The 19,991-nt window shown below is 43.9% G+C and overlaps 1 protein-coding gene across 4 annotated transcripts in view; it reads left to right on the top strand.

The window, feature by feature from the left end:
* Window positions 1-19,991, top strand: part of Nedd4l (NEDD4 like E3 ubiquitin protein ligase) — a 300,850-nt gene that overhangs the window by 100,762 nt on the left and 180,097 nt on the right. Inside the window, exon 1 of one of the 4 annotated variants that reach the window (XM_040272635.2) lies at window positions 18,472-18,492. The exons of the other annotated variants lie outside the window; for them this stretch is intronic. The gene's annotated coding sequence lies outside the window, so the exon portion shown is untranslated. Of the gene's footprint in view, window positions 1-18,471; window positions 18,493-19,991 lie in introns of those variants that run through there. 4 annotated transcript variants of the gene reach the window in all.

The raw sequence follows: 19,991 nt of genomic DNA, 5'->3' as shown, positions 1-19,991 counted from the left end.
TATCATCAGTTAATGAATCAATGTGTTCTTCTTTCCCATGTGTTTCCTGCTTATTAGACCTTGCATCTAAAAGTTGGATCAAATGCAATTTAAACGCTGGCAGGATGAGTGATAGTGTGTGCACCTGGAAGGACTCGGTGCCCAGTGATGCCGTTATCAGTGGTGCAGAGGTTGATCTCTGGTTAACCTGGGGGTGGTCTGATTCCACCAGTGTCAAATTACAGATATTTTCCCCCAGATGACCAGCAAGTAATTGGTGAAGAGATGTATTCACATTATAAACATGTAAATTGGAATTAATCAATTAGTTAATTATGGTAGTCCTGGGGCTTGAATCCGGAGCCTCACACATGCTAGGCCAGTGCTGTACCACTGAGCTTCACCCCCAATCCCTACATGTAAATTTTATTTTTTTCTCCTAAAGGTTTAGAAATCGTTATTTTCCTTTGCTTTAAAAAAAAAAAAAAGTAAATCTTCTCCTGGGAAAACCTCAAGGTTGTGTTTTGAAGTTCCTTCTCTCAACCATAAACACTTTTGGGACAGTGCTCAGGCTGGAGTGTACAGAGCCTCGGTCCCTGTGGATTAGAAAGAATCTACTGATGGGTTTATTTGGACAGTGGAGCAGCAGCAGCCGAAACCCTGAGCCAACAGTTTGGGAGATTCTGTATTAAACATCTGTATTTCAGGTTTCGGGAGAATCTTGCTGATGCAGACACACGGGCTGGAAGCTGGATGTGGGCGTGGGGGTGGATAAGTGCTGGAATCGGGTGGAACTGAGCCCCTGGGGTCACCGAGGGCCCCATAGCTCCTGTCTTACATGCAGCCAGCTTCCCTCAGGCCAGGGGGTCCCTTGAGGGATGGGCCTGCATTTGGTTTTGTGCCCTGTACAAGATCTTCTTTAGCAATTAGAGCCGACTTCTTTTCCTCCCCCATGGCAGAGCACCTTGCACGATGCAGAGCCCTGTTGGTGATCTGTGGCCCTTGCCAAGTTTCCCCCTCTCTCCAGAGGCCTGTTTGAGCAGCTGAGCTGTCTAGGGCATTGCTGAGAATCACAACACCAACCAACACTAATAGCCTCTGGGCCAAAACGTGTTTGTCTTAAAATCCCTGTTCCAAATAACCCGTACGGTGAGTGACTCACATGAGAGCCCCAGGGAACCCACCTCAGACTGCTCTGTTGTCCCCACTGCAGAATACCAAAATGACACAAAAAGATATTAGCCCTTTCCCCCAAATATAAATTTAAAAAACCTAGCTCCATAACAGCCATGCAGTTGTTTACGTTTGTTTACCCCCTGGCCTTTAAACATGCGAGTATAAGCAGCTTCCTTCTATATTGTCTGTCTCAGCTTTCACCCCACCCAGCCCACCAGGTTCCTGAGGGAAGCATTTGAGGGTGGCAGATGGGTCAGTGCACAGGGCAGCGTGTCCCCAGCTGTGTTGGACTCCAAGGCTTGCTGCACTGTAGCCAATGCCAGGACAGTGAGTCCTCTTGACGATCTTGAATCGGGAAACACCAGGCAGTGGCCAGTGGGCAGTAGCTGGGAATGCAGAGAATACGTGCGACCGGTTTTTAAAGATTTCCTCATACATTGGGGTTTGTCGGAGGGGAGGCAGCTCTTGGTGTTGGGTTGGGGAGAACCCCTCCATCAGAACTGTTTCCCCTCTGTTGCCTCCTGATGCACAACCACACAGCGTCACGAAGGAGGCTTTGCCCCAACGAATGGTTTGAGAATAGAAGGAACATGGTGCATCTCTCGCTCTTCTTTTTCCCCATAGTCTGCACCAAGAATCTTCTTTCCGGAAGATGAGAGTACTTGACACATAGTAGGGGCTTGATAAATTTCACTGACCTTGGTCAGAGGAGAGCCAGAGAATATGGAGAAATTCCCGAGTGGCTGCATAGCTGGGCCTTGACCTCACTACCCAGGATAGCGAGAGGAGTGGAGAAGGACTTCTGGGGGTGGCACAGTTGGAGCTGGGTTCCCCTCCCTGACACACTCCAGCATGCTTGGTTCACTTAACCCCTTTCCCCCAGCTGCCTGCCCCCCTTCCCTCCTTGCGTTTACTGTTCAGCTGCCACCTTGTGACCCTGTGCCATCACCCTTATTTGCGTGCCCTCCTGTGTTTCCCTTTTGGGGGTTAGGAAGGACCACAAGGAGCAGCTCAAGTGTGAGGAAGGGCAGAGTAGACAGGTTGAGATGAGTCAGAAGTGAAAGCATTTGGAATGTGTAAGACGAGGAGGAAACATTTATTTTTACAAATATGGAGCTAGCCCCCAAGCCTGCAGGAACACGGCACGGGCACAAGGTGCTGTGATAGAGGGTGGCTCTGCTGTGGGAGGCAGAGGGCTGCTGCCCCCTCCCCTCCCAAAGTCTGGAAGGGCCACCTTGGCTTGCACCCATTCCCAGCGTGAGGCCTCGGGGGGGGGGGGGTCTCAGAATGTGACTTTGGGCATGCTGTGCACCTGCATAGTTGAAGGCAAAAACATCCTGCTACATTCGAGAGGCATGCTTTGGGAAGTGCACAATCTAGAATCCATTTGGAGAACACATCGGTGGCATTCCACAATGTCATTCTCAGCTACACCTCTTATATGTTGGATTAGGGACTCCTCTAAGAAACATTGTCATAGACTTCATAAAGCTATTGTTTACATTTGGGGGAAGGGTCAGGAGGATAACAACTTTTTTAGGCTTATAATAATGTGAAAAGTCAGGTTTTTAAGTGGTAAATAAAATGTTTCTGAAGGGCTGTATCTGAATCGGAGGCCAGTGAACTTTTCATTTTTTTTTCCACCCCCTACAAAGGGTCAGACAAATAACCGAGGCTTTGTGAGATTTTTTATGCGCTCCACCATGACACACAAGCAGCCCGGACAACATATGAACTGTAGGGAAGTTCAAACTTGCTCTCGATAGTTTGAATTGAACCTGCTGAGAGGAACTGATCGTAGGTGAGACACGAGAGCCTTCAGGGTGAAGACCCAAGGCCCGGGGTGAGCTGCCGTGTTGTGCTCAGGTTCAACAGCACAGGGTTGGCCGGGTAGAATGTGCTGGACCAAGAGGGTCCGAGCCCCCAGAAATGGACAGCAGGAACCCAGGCCTGTCCAGATCCTTCATGGCCCTTCTGTGGCAGCATCTTTTCTTTCGAGTGTGAGACAGGACCCCTCTGGGATGAGGTCTTCGTTTCTTTATGGCCAGTTGTTGCACAGAAAGGCAGGCGGGGTGGGGAGATGAGAATGTCTTCAGGTTTTATGGCTGGCTCTGGGGAGAGGGCTCTGATTTCTGTGTTTGCCTTGGGGAAGAGGAATTCTCATTTCTGTGCCCTGCCTGGAGGGAGAATGAGAGGTGAAGGACTCAAGGCAGGGAGACACCTGGCCTCTGAGGCCCTCACTTTGGAGTATTGTTTTGAGCCCCAAACAAAACAAATGGATGTGACCATGTGCCAGCCCCTGAGAGTACAAGGCACTGACTTTCTACCACAGGTATGTTTAGAATTGGAAGTGTCAATAGTATGTAGTCAAGACTTCCAAATTCAGCTCTCTCACAGAGCTGCTGATTGGCCAATGACAAACAGTAATTCTGCCAGTATTGACTTTTTTTTTTTTTTTTGGCCTGGGGAAGTGGAATTCCTAGATATTGCAGTAGTCTTTTACTTTTATTTATTTTCTGTTCAAGGGCAGCAAGCTTAAAATGTTGCTTATGAAACTTTTGGATATGCACTGTGAATTTTAAGGTTTACAAATGAATGCAACTGTAAAATGTTTTGTCTTAGAAAAAAGTATAATTATTTTCACTGCTTTGCACATAAAATGCATGAATGATAAATAAAGTTGAATTTGTATGCATACAAGCAGACGCAGATACATAAATTAGTGTATTGCCATTAAAATGTTGCCTGTTTTTCCTCTTGAATATTTCCTAGGCTTATGACCTTTGTGCAAATAATGTTTAATAAGGAATCTACAATGTGTAACTCCTCAGTAAATTATTAAAAGAATTGGCATTCCTGCTGTATAATATCAACACAAACTATAAAAATACCCCTTGACTCTTAGTGTGTGCAGATATTTCCCTGGCATGCAGAGAGGAAGGAGCAATGGGGATACCTCAAGGGTGGTTTTTTGTTTGTCCTTGTTGGTGTAGGGACATTATTGTGCTTCCCCTTTCACAGAACTGATTATCATTTCAAGTCACTGTTATTTCTAGATGCTGGAAATTAGGCATTCATGGTACGAAAGTAGAGAAGAAGTTGGAAGAAATACCATGTTTAAAGTGACTGTTTAAAGTGACTGTTTAAAGTGACTGGGATAGCTTCCCTCCCCTCCTCTCAGTCTGGAAGTGATAGCATTGGTCATGTGATATATCAGAACTTGCCCTCTTGTACTGATTTGGAGGTTCTTTGAGAACAGTGACTTTAAAGTTGGTTGAAATGATCTTCAATGTTATCTAGTGAGTCTGGATGACAAAACTGTACATTCCTTCTCTGGAGCGTGGTTTACTGGCTCCCCATAGTGTGACTTCATGTTTTCTTGTTATTTAAATATGTACCAGACTATCTTGTTCTGGAAATGAGATGTGAACCACCGGTAGAGCCACATAATTTAGAAGCATTTGTCCTTATACAGTTTCTTGGCCTGGAATGTCAAAATTTCTAATAGTTTTTTTTTTCTTTGTAGGGGAGGTGGGTGGTGGGGATTGAACTGGGGGCACTCGACCACTGAGCCATATCCCCAGCCCTGTTTTGTATTTTAGAGACAGGGCCTTGATAAGTTGCTAAGGTTGGCTTTGAACTCATGATCCTCTTGCCTTAGCCTCCAGAGCCACTGGGATTACAGGATGTACCACTGAGCCCAGCTTTGTTTTTCTTTTTTCTTAATGATCTGTTCATTCAGGCATCCACTCTGGGGAACTGGGAGTTGTCTTTGGCTCTTTTTTTCTTCTGCCACATGAGCATGGGTTTCTCTCACAAATGGAGACCATTTTCTGCCTCTGGCTGATCCTCTGGTGATGGTCTATGGCCATGGATTAGTGTTGACACAGCCCTCTGTGAAGTCCTCCAGTGCAGTCCTTGCCTTGAGCTCTGAGCAGAGCAGCCCACTCGGTCCTTTGAGAAACTGGGCTGTCCTTCCCCAGTGCCTTGCAGGGCCTGTAACATCACCCTCTCCCTTTGCAGGACAGACTTACTCTCGTCCTGTCAAGCCCATTTCTCGGGTCTCCATGTGCACTTCCCTAGACATACAGGCCCTGACCTTTGACCCCTCAGCCCATGCAGGTCTCTATGGTGGTGCTTAGGACACATGTTGAGATTTTTCTCTGCACTGGAGTAGTCCCACATTGGCCTAAGGGCACACGTCCATGGCCACCATCGCCCCTCTCATTCCTTGCATGTGCATGGCAAACTAGTGTTCATTCTTCCAGATCCTTGGTTGTGGTCACCTCGGTAGGTTCCTTCCTGTGGTGCTGTCTCCAAGTGATTTTATATATGCGTGTGTGTGTGCGTGCACGCATATATCGATCCCTTATTTTTCTCTTTATTATTCTCTAGATATCTTTAAATCCCTCAATTCTTTAAAATACTCAAGTTATAATTTTAAATATCAATTTCTCTATGGGTTTGCATCACTTCATTTTTAGCTCCTTCCTACTTTAAAGTTAGGAAAAATCCTTCTCTTTTGAAGGAAAGCTCCATGTTTAGCCCCTCTGCCCACAGATTTCACTAGAGGCAGAACTTCTGAAGCCTCTGCCCATGAGGACTGAGTGGCTCTACCTGCTTGGGCTCCACTCAGGTGTTTTGGAGTTAGAGCGCCCCCTGGTGGCCGGATCAGCAGGTGCCTTTTTATTCCAGACAGTTAAAATTGTCTCCAAATCTAATCATTGGAGTTCTTTCTTCAAGGACAGTATTAATTCAAATCCTGTTTGTTTTTGCAGGTGTTTAGGTCATTATCCATAGTGGCACACAAAGTGGAGAGTTATTAAAGCAATTTTTACTTTTGACCTGGTTGGTTTTAAAGGATACACAGCATTGAATATTATCTCTTTTTCCCTTTCTTTCCTCTGCCAAACAATTTGCTGAATTTGTAGACTCATCAAAATGAGATGCCACTCTCCAAAAGGGAATAAATCTTGAAAAGAAACAAAATTCTTCAAATGAGAAGACCTTTATATCCCAATATGGTCCCATTGATGGAATGAACTAGAATGTTTTTTTTTTTTTTTATTTAAACTTTTATGGCTCAGAACTTCAACACTGTGCTAGGTTTCTCTAAGAAAGGAATTTTCAAACTGACGTTCATTTTTAAAAATAATTTTTAGTTGTCAGTGGATCTTTATATGTGGTGTTGAGAATTGAACCCAGTGTCCTACACATGCCAGGCAAGCATTCCACCACTGAGTCACAACCCTAGCCCTCTGACATTCTTTTACAAATATATTTTTTTAGTTGTAGATGGACATAACACCTTTATTTTACTCAGTTTTTTATGTGGTGCTGAGGATTGAACCCAGTATCTTGAGTCCAGCACGCTACCACAGTTACAACCCCAAATTCAGAAAAATAATAGTTATGTGGTTTGCTTATACCTGTACTGTTTATGGGAACAGGTGTGGGTCATCTCAAAAGAATTTCAATTTTGGTTTGGGAATAAAAAAAATTCATTTGTATATGGTTCTACCTGAGTTTATAGGTGTTTTCAGAATTGTAGAGAAACTGAGCTGCCTATGACATAAGAGGCCCAGAAGATGTTAGGAAGGGCTCTAAGAGTTTTTTCTATATTCATCTTGTAGCTCACTTTGCAATAATGTACATAGACAGTATTACTCTTCACATTGACATTAACCTCAAAGAATGATAGCAATTTTTTAAAAAAGATTTTATATTTTTAATGCAAGTATGGCTGTTTCTGCCTGATATGCTTGAGTTTCTTTTTCTTAAAAAACTTCTGCAGGCAGGGGAAGAGTCCATTTCTTGGTGGATGAAATCTTGCACAGATTGCTGAAGTGGCTATGTTGTAGCTAAGAATTAGGAACAGAGAAGGGGTGCTTAAAACACACACCGAGGAAAATGGTTTGGGTGATTCATCTCCTTATTTTGCAGGGATATCCTTTGCTATCTTCTAATGTCTGCAGTTTTGCTTTTGGCAGTTACTAAGTGGAAAGCCAGGCAAGTCTTCAGTGGGATGGAAATTGACCAACACTTAGGAAGGGGAGTGGCAGATTGAGGTGATGTTAGAATAAAGATACTGTATCTCCTTTTGCAGACATGAAGATTTTTTCTCAAGGCTGGTAGGACAATTCATACAGCTGTCTACAGTAACATAGGCATTGATTTTTTTTTTTTTTTTAAATACTTTATTAGTTCTCATGAAGGAATGTTTTCACATGACAGTCCTGATGCGAGGACACTAGATCAATACTAAGGTCGTCTTGCTCATTTCCTTTAGACGCCAACCCTGAGGAAAGCCAGCTTCCAGAGCAGAAGTCCTGGAACTGTCTCAGCTGGGAAGAGCAGTGCGACTTACAGGGAATGGTTTCCTTAATCCTGGTGGCTGGAGAGAGGGAGAAGCGGGCAGAGAGGTGGTCGGGAGTCTGGGAGTGGGGGAAGTGTCATGGCCACCTGTGTGGGCCACAGTACCATGGGGTGTCCCTGAAGCCTGCCTTTTTCTGCCCTTTCCCTCCTTGGTGCTTGACTTTATGCTCCTGGGCGTTTGTGGTCAATCTGAGGCTTCCTTAAGAGTCAACTAAGAGAGAGTGCCTAGTAACACGGCGGCTAGTGGTCCTGCTGTCTCTGGGGTCCCAAATACGACAGGTAGGGCCCAGTGTTGCACTGACACAGTAAGAACATACATGTTAAAGAAAACACCCTTGAAGCAGGAGGCCTTGTTCTGTTCTTTCATCCACAAAAGAGACAGCAGCGTCAGGGCAGCACAGAAGTCTTGCAGCATGACGGGAACAGCCGGTGGGGGAAACTCTGAAACTTACTGATTTATACAACATAAAAGCAAAGTGATGCATGCTGCTGTGAGATCCTCAGGAGGTGCCTATGAGGAAGTGAATAGCCCCCGCCTCCTTCCTGACTAGACCCTGTGAGTGTTGCCATGGTTGGAGCTTGTGGCCTCCAAATTCAAGTGTGGCCAATAGGATAGTGTTAATTGGTGGAGACTTTAAAAGGCAAGTGGTCCATGAGGACTCGTCCCTCATGCATGGGACAAGAGGACTGGGGGGAGGAGTTTGCTTCTCTTGCCCTTCTGCCTCTTTCCTCATACGGACAGGGTCTATCCTCTCCAAAGATGCAGCCCCCATTCGGACACCAAATGACATGCCCTGATCTTGGACTTCTGGCCTCCAGAACTATGAGAAATAGACTTTTTTTAAATAAATCAACCAGTCTTAGGAATTCTTTGAAGGCAGCGCAAATAAATCAAGGCAAGCCATGCCCCCAGATCGCGTGTGTGGGAGGGGTGTGGATCACACTTGTTCACTTGTCGTTTGTCATAGCAGTTTGCTGTGGAAACGTCTCCAGCTCCTAGCCCGCGTCTGTCTGTTTTAGCCTTTTCTGTGCCCATAATATTGGAGAACGTTCAGAAGCCACTGTCTTGAAGGGCAGATGGTCGCTCTTGTGATCCTGGACCACTGGGACTTGGCTCCAGAGCATCCTTGTAGTTGATTTGATTAGAGGAAGTTGCAGCTGCACACTTTCAGTTCGTGCCTTGATATTCTAGATGTGTTTTAGCCTTTATAATGGCTGGTGCCCTGCATGCAGCAGTGTATTGGAAGGGGACACCCGCTTGCTCAGAGCACTCCCTTTGTCCTCTAAGTCTTTGGCCCACTGCAGAGGGAGCTGCCTTGGAAGGTATGCCTCGCATGCCCTCAGGCCTGTCCCTTGCCTAGGGAGGCCTGGCAGAGATAGCTTCCTTCTGGCCCTGAGTTGCCACTGAGGAATGCTACTCCAGGTGGAAGTGGCCTATCTCATGCTGCTACCCTTGGTGCAAACACTTGGCTGGATTTCTGATGAAAATAAACTTTGTCTTCATAAAGGCAAAAACAAACCCTCCATGTGGCTGGAGAGTGGCACGTAGGCCAGAACTTACTGCATTTGTCTCAGTGGAAGTCATCCTGCAGTGTGCTAGCTGGCTGGGCAGGATGACACCATACCCTGGGCCTGGCCATGGCTTTTCACCTGTTCCTTGCTCACCTGAGACTAGAGCTCCTCCTGTCTTAGTTGATGAGTGTTTGCTTCAGAGCCCCACACTGCACTCCTGGGCCTGTTCTGTACAGCTCACTCTTTTGTGTACTTGTAGGTATCATTTCAGATTGCTTCTCAGAGCCAATTTACCCAAATTACATTTGGTTCACTTTAAGTTCGTGCATACACACAAAAATTTTAACCAAACCCCCCCCCCAAAAAAAAATAACCCAGGCAATAAATGGGCCAAGGAACTGAACAGACACTTCTCAGAAGATGATATACAATCAATCAACTACTATATGAAAAAATGTTCAATATCTCTACCAATTAGAGTAGTTTTCATTTGCATTTCTGTAAGATTTTATCTCACTTCAGTAAGAATGGTAGATACTAAGAATACAAACAAGTGTTGGCGAGGATGTGGGGGAAAAGGCGCACACATACATTGCTGGTGGGACTGCAAATTGGTGCAACCAATATGCAAAGCAGTGTGGAGATTCCTTGGAAGACAGGGAATGGAACCACCATTTGGCTCAGCTATCCCACTCCTCGGTCTATATCCAAAGGACTTAAAATCGGCATACTACAGGGACACAGCCACATCAGTGTTTATAGCCGCACAATTCACAACAGCTAGACTATGGAACCAACCTAGATGCCCTTTTGTTGGTGAATGGATAACGAAAATGGATATATATACACACACAATGGAATACTACTTAGCATTAAGAAAATAAAGTAATGGCATTTACAGGTAAATGGATGGATTTGGAGAATATAATGCTAGGTGAAGTGAGCCAATCCCCCCCAAAACAAATGCCAAATGTCTTCTCTGATTTAAGGATGCTGATTCAAAATGTGGTTGGGGGGAGGAGCGTGGGTGGATTAGATGAACTCTAGATAGAGCCGAGGGGTAGGGAGGGGCACGGGGTTAGGGAAGATGGTGTAGTGAGATGGACATTATTACCCTAGATATATGTATAAAGACATGAGTGGTGTGACTTCACGTACCACCAGAGGTGAAAATTTGTGCTCTATATGTATAATATAAATTGTAATGCATTCTGCTGTCAAGCATAACAAATTAGAATAAAAAATTCAGGGAGCAATTAATTTTAGGTACCAATTTTGAATCACTTTCACTTCTGCCTTCTCTCTTTGTAGACTATTTTGCTTATCTTAACCTTTGGTGTCAAGAGTTACAGGGAAAAAGATATAAAAGAAGAAACACTATCTAAAAGAAGTGGCCTTTTGCTTCATCACCTTAAGGACTTAATGTTCTGATTGGAGAGACTTGGGGGAGAGTGACCTGGTGGAACCGACTCACCTTGCTCCTGCCATTTTCATAGAAATCATTGCTTTGCGCACTCGTGTCTCGAGTACAGGCCCTAAGGCTGGAGATGCTGTCCCCTTCTCCCCTGGTGTTGGTTTCCTGCCGGCAGCCTGCTTGGCATGGTTTTGCATATGGAGATCTTGCTGGAGATGCTGCCGGATCATGTCGGAAGCCTTATTGGGCATGAATTTGAAGTTTACAGAAGTTTCTCAGAGGGTCTGAGTCCGTGCTTAAAATTTCTAAAGTTTATACAGTGTGTTCCAAAATGTTTGTTCTTGGAGACTTGGTTTGAGGGTTCAAAAAGGTGGTATTCCCTGTACTCTGCTCCCTCTTCTCCTATGGTGGAGCCCTTACCTGGCAAGGGAGGGGAATTTAGGCTATGTTGGTTTTCAGGTGAGTTAGCACCAGGAGTGTACAGACTGAGTTGTGGTCCTCATCCTTGTCTTAGAGGGGCAGCGCGAACGTGCGGCTGACCAAGGAATGCAAGCCCCTGCACATGCCCCCGTGGTGAGAGGGAGGCCTTAACTGTGCCCTGGTCATGCAGTGCGCCACACTATACCTTGGCCCCAAGAGGCTCACGCCCTCAGCTATGAAGCAGAATCTGTGGTTCACCAAGTGGCTGGAACCAGACTTCAAAAGAGTTGATAGCTTTTCCACATCAAACACTGTGAGACTAGCGATGCTCACCAAACTTAAGCTTTTAAAAGTTTAAAGTAGCTTTACAACATAAAATTCAGAAGGTACAAATGACCAGACTCGAGGAAAAAGGCCAACATTTTTAACTTTGTTTTAACTGTTCAGTTTTTGTTTTAATTTTGTAAGTTTTAAACTTCTTAAGCATTTTTGCATAGCCAAAATTAAAGAGTAGGGAAATGCTGCCAGTTTCTATCATAGAAGAGCTAATTTTCTTAATATGTAGCCATCTACAAATTAAGATCAGTAACCTAAATGAACAACGATCCTTGAGAATGGGCATAGGCAGTTCAAAGAAAAAGGAATACCAAGGCAGGTGTACGTGTTGAGATAGCCTCACTTACAATAAAAAGGGAAAAGCAATTAAAGCACCCGTGAAATACCATTCTCAACAAATTGTCAAAATTAAACATTTAACGGCACTCTCTGTTGATGTGGGTGTGAGGAAATGGCTACCCCTAAACAATCGTTGGAGGGTGTGTAGCAGGTACAGCCTGTAGCAGTTTGGAAAGGTTCATCAAAATTGACAAATGCACACCCTCTCAGACCCAGTTCTCCAGAGCCCGTCCGTTTATCTGACAGGTACACATGCACGCGTGCACACTGAAGGACCAGGATGTGCATTCCCTGGCGGCCACTGTCAAAAAAGATTAGAAACACCATTTAGAAAGCCAAATCCCCTCTTTAGACGCCTTTCCCCTCCTTCTCTGTACTGGTTTCTTCTCAGCCAAGTTCTCTGTATACGATGGCAGCTCTAGACTTCTGTGCACAGCAGAGGTACAAGTTCAGATGTGGATGGGGAGCTCCCATGTCCTTAGAACCAGTGGTTTTCCAGCCTGGCTCCACATTGGGGAACTCCTTAAAAAAAAAATGCATCCATGGATTCAGTTGACCTGGAGTGGGACATGGCTCAGGAGCCTGCTAGTGAGCCCCATTCTGCAGCTGTGGATAAGAGAGGCTGCTCGTTACCCCCAGGGCCTGAGTTACAGGAGGTGGTTGGACAAGACTGGGGCCCCTGGCTGCCTACTCTGGTCTTGAACTTTTCAGTGACGTCACCTTGGTGGCAGGGAGTCGCACTCACCTGCCTGTTTGCATCTTGTATTTTTGAATGATGGAAGTTAAACAGATGCACACTTACGCTGTATATGATGGTATGGCTCTCTTCACACGAGCTCAGTATTTATTCCTCTTTGCAAGTGGTGAATTCTTTGTCTTTCTAATAAAAACATTGCACAGCCTGCTGCTCTCGACTATTGATGTGGCAAGACAGAAGCTATTTTCTGGCGCTCTATTCAGCACTGCTCTCCTGAATCTGAAACCCAGCCTTGACCTTCTCCTGGAGGCCCCTTTGTCAGACTGCTGCAGGATGAAACAAAAGAGGTTTCTTTCACCTGTCCAGGGCACCAGGGAAGTAAAGGCAGCTCACCGGGCTTTGCAACCCCCCCCAGCCAGCAAAGCCTTTGTCCTCCTCTGATGTGTCGTGAGAGCTGACACCTCCTGGAAATCTTTAAAATTGTTCTCTAGAGAAAGCATTCTGCCTCAAGTGCCTATTTTTAGACTTTCTAAAGCCCACATCAATTTTTTTTTTTTTTTTTTGCTGCCTTTCTCTCTCTGCTCTGAGCCTGCTGTTTGCAAGGCAACGGGCCCTTTGTCTTTAAAGTTCAGCACTATCTCGTTTGCTCCCTACCTGAACCCTACCACCTAGGATGCTCCGGGGATGTTTCTCCTCTCATTCTGATCCAAACCCCAAACCACAGGTAATAACCTTTACATGAGAGGAGTCGAAACAATACAAGCAGGAGAAGAAAATATCTTCCAAACAATGATCCTAGAGAGAAATGAACCTAGGGAATGAACTGGTCGTTCTTAAAACTCTGGGGCGTTTTTAACCTGTTCAGCTAGACTGGTTTGAACTTTGAGCTCTACTGTTGGTTGTCCAAGTTGAGTGAGCACATCTGATAGTTCCTGGAGTAAGGAATTAGCAGTCATCAAAGTCAATGACTGCATGAAACGGGGTTTAGGTGTTGACTTGGGCCTTGACCATACCAGGTCAGTCTGGGGTAGTTTCCTCTTTGGCCAGTGCTATGGTTCTTTTCTTTACATGAGCCCGTGGGTTGTAACTAATGGCAGTTGTGTGGTTTTAAAGGTCGCAAGCTCTCAAAGATGGCATTCTAAAGGACAGCTGCCTACCACTGTCTCTCTGCCTTTCCCTCCACTTCTCACCTTTCTCAGGTCCTTACTTCATCTCTTCCTTCCTCCATATTGTCTTACACCAAAAGTCAAGTGTCTTTTGTCTTTTCTTTGAATAAAACTAGGTAAATGAAATACGTGATATTCTCTAGAACAAAAATTCAAACTCCAATAAAACCAAACCAGATATTCCTTTAAGGAAAGGTATTGGCTGAACATCCCTAATCTGAAAATACGAGATGCTCCAAAATCTGAAACCTTCCAAGTACTGACATACCACTACGATGGAAAATTCCAGACTTAACCTTATGTAACAGGTTAGTCAAAACACAGGTGCACTAAAAATAATTGTATAAAACTACCTTCAGGTTATGTGTATAAGGGGTATGTAAAACATAAATGAGCTTTTGTTTTTAAACTTGGACCCCATACCCAAGCTATATCAAGTATATGCAAATATTCCAAAATGATAATGGTCTTAATCATTTTGTATAAGAAACATTCAACCTGTATACATAGGTTGAAAAGATCAGTAGGATACACAACAAAATGCTAACATTACATTAGGGTGGTAGGAGTATTTGCCGTTTTTTCAACTTTTCAAAATGCATGTTTGTTACCAAATATATAGAAAGAAAAATATGCATTCTGTTGACCTAGCAAACACTTCAAGGGACCACATTTTATGGAAATAGTGGAGAATGTGTATGTATATATATCCAAGGGAAGTTCATGTATCCAAAGAAATAGTTGTAAGGATGAAACATCAGAAGTTAAAATTACCTAAATGAGAATTATGATATAGTAGAAAATATAAAGCCATTAAAATGATTTTTTCAGTTAAATATTTAATGATAATGAAACATTTCGTGACATAACACAAAGGTAAGTTGCAGATTGGTTTGTGGTTTGATCCCATCTTGTAAGAAACACATAATCTTATTTGAGTGAAACCTGTAATTTCTTCTCACATCTGACCTTTTACTCCTATGATTTAAATCCCTCTCCTACCTTTCAGTAGAATTAACAGTGGTGAGCAGAGCTTTTAATGACCAACTGACTTCTGGATGGATCATTGATGACTATAATGCCTCAGATATTTAAATACATTGGTATCAATGAATAGTGGGTTTCCCCTGCCATGATGTATTTGAGTTTTTATTGAGAGGCCATAATATTACTTGGCATACTCTATTGAAAATCAGAAGCCACCTCTTTGTAATGGGAAGCTAAATAATGATGTGTCTTCAGATTTGTGTTGAATAAGTGATGCTCTAAGCTCAACTGGCTTTGGTGTCTGTTTCAGAATTCAGAAGCTATTTGTATGTATTTGGACTTAGTAGTTGAGTTCCTGGGCCTGATTGGCTGAAGGCTGGCTCCAGTGTAAGTGCTAATTTACTAAGGAAGATTTTGACTTTTCTATAACAGAGTAAACTTTTGTTGGTAAGATCAGGTTCATTACAGAAAAATCGCATTAAGCTGGAACTTGTATGGTCAAAGTGCTGAATCGTATGCACAGATGACAGTCATTGAAGACTTCAGAGAAGTTGAGACCAGAATGGATGGTGAGAGGCAAGCCCTGACAAGGCCTTCCATCCAAAAAATGCAGTACCCACACAGTGGTTGGCAGATCTAGGAGGAGCCTGGTAAATACTTGAGGAGTGAGATAACAGGAGTTTCAAGCCTGGATTCCTAAATGCATGAAACTGGAACATAAAATGGCAGGGCAAAGTATGTCACTATAACATACAGGCATTCTAAAACCAAGAGATCAAATCCATTGTTCAGGATCACAAATGGTTTGTTGCTTCTCTGGTACTGTTGATTGTCAAGTGCACCATTAATTTAGCAAGAGGAGACGATGGCAGGGAAGTTCCTTAAGATAGATAGGCTTGCTGATTTTGGAAAGGTTAAGATGTTAAATTGTGTTAAGTCAAAAAGAAAGTAGTTAAGGGCATCATTAGGGTTAGTTCTCAGGAGTCCTGATTTGGGGCTTATCTGATTGAGTGATTCATATCAGCCCTCTGACAGTTTCCCACTCCCTTTAATGTTTATTAATGGGTTACCTTGACATCTTTTCAATGTCTCCATGGTTTGTACACAGCATCATTCATGGCTTTCTGCTGGGTTGGTGGTGATGGGGCCCACAGGGACTCGTCTCTGTCCTCCATGGATGCAAACAGTCCTCCCTTCATGTTGGAAGGTGCCATACTTGTAGGAATGTGGAGGAGACTTCTGGGCCTCTAGGAATATTTATCATCACTTGGTAATGTGAGCTTAGCTTGGTCCCTGAACACAGACCACACATTTCTTAAAAAAAAAAAAAAAAAAAAAGGGGGGGGGGATTAAAAAAAAAAAAAGTCTAGCATGTTCTTCCTGCCTGGTACCTTCATTTCTGATTATTCTAAAGAGTTTAAGTTGGATATTGTCGTGATCTAACATAACACTGCAGCCTGTTTGACCCTGACTATGCACTTGTGATGATTGCAAAGGTTTTTAAAATGTAGAGGCTAAGAAGAGAACAAGGCGCGCGTGAGTGTGTGTGTGTGTGTGTGGGGGGGGGGGTCAGATGTGCAAACTATTTGATACAAGCTATTTTATAGATATTTCTTGGATATTTTGTGAGATTATATACCTGATTGGAAGACTGAGGTACTCAAACTTATCTCTTAAATTATTCTAGTATAAAATTAAATATCAATGAGACCTAATTTTATAGTATTGCAGATAATGCATTGAGGTAGTGTGGGTAAAAGGACCTTTGCTGTGGCATAAAGTTCCAATCATTCCTGTCTTCCTCAGTACCATCCCTTTCTGCCACCACGTATAGGAAGATTCATAGCTGTGCCACCCAGGCCTTTTTACAGCTGCTTACAAAACATGTACTTCTTGTCTTCCCTCTGGTATTTTCTTAGAAATTACTAGTATCAATTAAGAGATCATCCCAGTGGGCCCCCCTTAAATATGAATTTTCTAATTCTTTTTCCATGATCTTCACTTCCTCTGGTAATTTCCCCCTCAGATTGGCACCGGCTCTTCAGAGCCTCCTGAACCCATTATTTTCACCAAGGATGGATGAAGGCTTGGGAGGAGAGAAGTGGTTAAGAACTATTGCTTCAAATGTCACCTGACTGGTGGCTCATTATTCCTGATCTGATTTCCAGCACATTCCCTATTCCCACTGCATGGAACAGCTTTCCTGAACCTACCCAAGTCCTTCCTTGGCAGACCCAGCTCCAAAGCTCTTTGATACTTCCTGACCGCCTCGCCGTGCTTGGTGGGGACGCCTGTCTGGTGGTGGTCAGTAGTATCAGCTCTTGACTACTCCATTTGGGGGGGACATCCTGGCTCCTTGCTGCATCTCTCTCCAGATGTCCTGGGAGTTTCATTCTTTGTGCCCATACCCCCAGGTGTTAGGTGGGAAAACGACGGGGTAGTGAGGAGCAGAATTTTTTATAAGTCTGGGGGAGGGAAATAGAGTTGGGGGAAAAAAAAATCTAATGGGAAAGAGTGAAGGTTCATCCTTGAGCAGCCACCGGAAAGTCACTGTGGTAAAACAGGAATCAGATGCAGGGCTCCTGTCTGCAATGTGCAAGAGCTACCACCAGATGGTGATGGTGGCTTCTTGACCCAGGTGGGACTCGACATCTCCCCTTCCCATGGAAGGTAACTCTATAGGTATAGTGTTGAATGGGTAGCTCGTCCTCTTGTCCTTATTAAAGAGTGGTCTTATAAATCATCTGTGAATCCCCATTATAAGAGATAATTGCCTTTAAAAAGGAAGCATTCAAGAAAAGACCTGTTGGCTGGCTCAGTTGTCACTTCTCTTCCTCCACACACTTGGCTCATTAAAGTGAGTGTGTTCTTGGCCTTGAAAATGGGAATTTACACAGAACTTTGGGAGCGAAGCCACCTCCACCTTGAGCTGCATCTGGGTGTCCCAGGAAGGATTTGGGCTTGAGGGGTCATGGGATCTGGCTCTCTGGCTGTTATATGCACAAATGATTCCAGAGCTGGTCTTCATAATCTGTTGGAGACATTGGTTAAAAGCGGGTAGAAACATATTTTATGTTGGATATACATTATATCAGTTATTGAGTTATTGACTTGATTGATCGATTAGTCCTGGGGATTGACTGGGTCTTACTCATGCTAGACAAGCGCTCTACCAGTAAGCTATATCTCCAGCCCCTTTTAAACAGAGGGAAGGGGGAAGGAGTAATCATTGGTTGACTTAGGACAGTAATTTAGAGCCATAAAGCTCCTGAAGAGTAAGTCCAGAGGGGCAAAGGCACATTGATTGGGAATGTCAGTCTTGAGACTTCTGTGACCTGCCTTCCTCACACCAGGCTAGTAAGTTAGTGGAGATGTCCCTAAAGATAGTTTTGGTGAAAATATAAGCTTATTCCATATTTGTGGGAACAATAAGAAATTATTTAAACAGAAGTATCCAGAGGATTTTCCTTACTCCCTTGAATATTTTGTTTTCTAACATTGAATAAATATTTGAGAATATTTGGGAAACATTCCTTTTCAGAAAGGGACATTCTGGATGGTCAAGGTCTTGTTGGCCTAGCTACCCATGCATACTTCTCACTGTAAGTTGGCTGTTAACTCTCATGGTGGGGTTTTGCTATGGGGGCAGTGTTGTAGGGCTGGGGTTTGAATTTTTGTGTGTGTGTGTTTCTCTTGAATCCACCAAGTTCCTCCTATAGTCATTGGCTGGGCTGCCTCTGATGAGCGTTTCTGTCTTCCCCACATTTAAATTTGCTCCTGATTTGAGAGAGGCAGGCACCAGCAGCAGCTTCCAGCTCAGACAGGCTTCGGCAGAGCTGGCCCAGCACAGCTTGTCAGGGCCGGGTGGGTGGCTGCAGCAGCCCTACCTGGGCGGTAGCTGCTCAGAGCCCTCCCCCTGGAGCACCTCCCTCGCCTGCTCCAGGCTGTTGATTACCTGTCCGGGGAACTGGTGAGACCAGGATTCCGCTCTGCTCTTGCCATTGTTAGGGGAAACAGACCAACCATCTGCATCTAAGACCAGCCTGCCTCTCCTTCTCCCCTTTAAAGGAGGTCTTCTTGCCTGGAGTCTGGTAAGTGCACCAAAGGGTCCATTTTCCTTCTTGCTGACTCCATCTGTGCCAACAGTACCAAGAGAATATTCTCCGTTTCACGGATCTATTAGCTCTAACCTAAATGTGCCAGAATATGGGAGATTCTTTGAACTTGCCTTTTGTCCCTTCATTGTCCACTGAACATTTTTTTTTTTTGCATGCTTCAAAAAGCCAAAGGTATACAGTGAAAAAAATTTCCTGATTAACCTCTGTCATCTTGTCTGAAACCTTTTCTTTTCAGGGTAGTGCACAAAAAATTATACAGATGATGCCTTGGTGCCTCCCTGCTCCTGTATGAATAAATTACTGCATTTGTCATTGCTGTGTTCCTGAAAATGTCAAAAATAGACACAGTGAAGGGGTCTGTCACACACAGTTCAGAAATTTAGTATAAAACTCCAGGTGAAATGAGGACAGATCTTTTATTTAAATTTTTTCTTTTTAGTCTCCATTATGTGCTTGATTCAATTTAAAATCAGTTAATGGAACCATCTAGGTCACAGTGGGACAGGTGTACCCCGTCATTGTTTCAGACTTGCCTCCTGGGGTACAAAATCTTCCTCATTTGCTTTATACCTTTACAGGAAATACTTGGCAATGAGTCACATGACTCCTAACTTTAGTTTCCACGTGTGTTCTCAGATTTAACCATTTTGCTCTTATATGGAGAGAGAAATTCAGTTAGGAGCTTTGAGAAATGGAAAACTAAGTGCCTGATGGTTCATCACTCACAATCTCTCATATTCTCAGCCTCCAAACATTAAACTTTTTTTTCCTTTTTAAGAGAAAACCATCTGTTATGTATATTCTCTTTAAGGAGGACACATGTTAAATGTCATTAAGAAACAGGTAGAAATGTATTTCCTGGAATCGACAGCCTTTCCATTTTTCCATGTGATATTAATCCCACTAGTCAGGACAGTGAGACTCTCCCTTCCTTTTATTTTCTTTTTTAGCTTCAGTCACAAATAATGCTCTATGGCAAATATATAATTTGAGGAAAATTGAATTATGTAATGCTGAAAGGAAAACCAGAGCAATGCTTGCAGTTTGGGGGCAATTCTATAAACAATGAGAAACTCTCAGGCTGCTTTAGACAAAGGATGAGACAGGAGCTGGCCTGGAATTCGTGAGTGTGGAGGAGGAGGAGAGGGCAAGAGGAGGAGGAGGCGGCGGCCCAAGCTTGGGCAGCAACTTGAAGCATGTCAGAAAGAACATTTGTCAGAAACCTTCAAAACCGTGGCCGTTGGTAATGTGTGAAATTGAACTTCTGACCCTGTTGGCTTGATGGTGACTTCTTGTTTTGCTTGAGAATTGTGCAGTCTTGGGTCCCTGGATATGGGAGAAACAGCAGGGACAGTTCGTGGAGGAGGGACATGGCATTCTTCTTGTGTGTGATTTGAAATTGTAGAGCCTAGACCGTCTCTTCAAAAGATGTTTCCACTGAGAAACGGGAAATTGGTGAGAGAAGTCCCCAA

The sequence above is a fragment of the Ictidomys tridecemlineatus genome, chromosome 13 (assembly GCF_052094955.1).
Source record: "Ictidomys tridecemlineatus isolate mIctTri1 chromosome 13, mIctTri1.hap1, whole genome shotgun sequence".
NCBI lineage: Eukaryota > Metazoa > Chordata > Mammalia > Rodentia > Sciuridae > Ictidomys > Ictidomys tridecemlineatus.
The sequence above is the reverse complement of the archived record's forward strand: the minus strand, read 5'-3'. Positions and strand labels throughout refer to the sequence as shown.